Here is a 1,168-nt window from a genome sequence, read left to right on the forward strand (position 1 = left end):
TGGCCACTACGCCCATGTGACCGCGGGCAGCGCGAGAGAGCTGCAGCGCGGAAATAGGCTGTCTATTGCCTCGCGCTGCAGCGCGGAAATAGGCTGTCTATTGCCATTCTCTAAGACAAACTCTAACCTTAACCAGCTCCTTAACAGCGCCTAAACTTAACCCTTCTAACCTTAACCAACTCCGAAACAATGCCCTACCTTAACCTTAACCATAACCAACTCCGAAAGAATGCCTAACCTTAACCTTAACCATAACCAACTCCGAAAGAATATTGCCATTCTCTAAGACTAACTCTAACCTTAACCAGCTCCTTAACAGCGCCTAAACGTAACCCTTCTAACCTTAACCAACTCCGAAACAATGCCTAACCTTAACCAACTCCGAAACAATGCTTAAAGTTAACATGCCTAAACTTAACCGGCGAAAGAATGCACGTTAAAAAAAAAAATAAAAAAAAAATGAAGGGAATCGAACTTGTCACCAACGGACCGCAGGATCCACAGCAAGGCAGCGCTGCCAGTTGAGCTAGTTCTCGATGGTAAAAAAGGGGGGATTACTGCTACATAATGCTGCCGCTCCGCTCTGCTGCTGCCTCGTCGCCGCGGGGGCGTGGCTAGACGCAAGTTGGGCGTGGCTAGACACAAGTTGGTTGCCTTTAATATTTAGGCGGCCGGAGGTGTCCCAAAGGCGTGAATATTAAAGGCAACCAACTTGTGTTCAGCTTTTCGTTCAGCGTTTCTCTGATTGGCCACACGGCCAATCAATCAATCCACTAGCACACGCCCTCGCGCAAAGAGAGACGCGGCAAAAGCGCTGGTCGAACCAGCGGTGTTCTGTTGTGTGACTGTACTCTACAGCGGTGTTCTGTTGTGTGACTGTACTAAACACTTCCACCACATGACCGACATTTGACATACAGTACACCTACTATCTATGTTGGGATTATGTTTGGTCATGACAAAACAATAAAAATCGCTTCGCAAAATATGAGAGCGCGCCGCTGTCATTGAAGGGCTTCCTACAACAGAGCACCGCCGCTGCTGCTGCTGAAGCTGTATCAAGCCGGCGGCGGTGCACGGACGCCGGGGAAAAACCACCGCGTCGCCCCGCTGACGCTTCAGGCTCAGCAGCCTCCACGGGCGAAATAACATATAACGTTACAGTTCC

This window comes from Notolepis coatsorum (assembly GCF_963971535.1).
Source record: "Notolepis coatsorum genome assembly, chromosome: 4".
In the NCBI taxonomy this organism is placed as follows: domain Eukaryota; kingdom Metazoa; phylum Chordata; class Actinopteri; order Aulopiformes; family Paralepididae; genus Notolepis; species Notolepis coatsorum.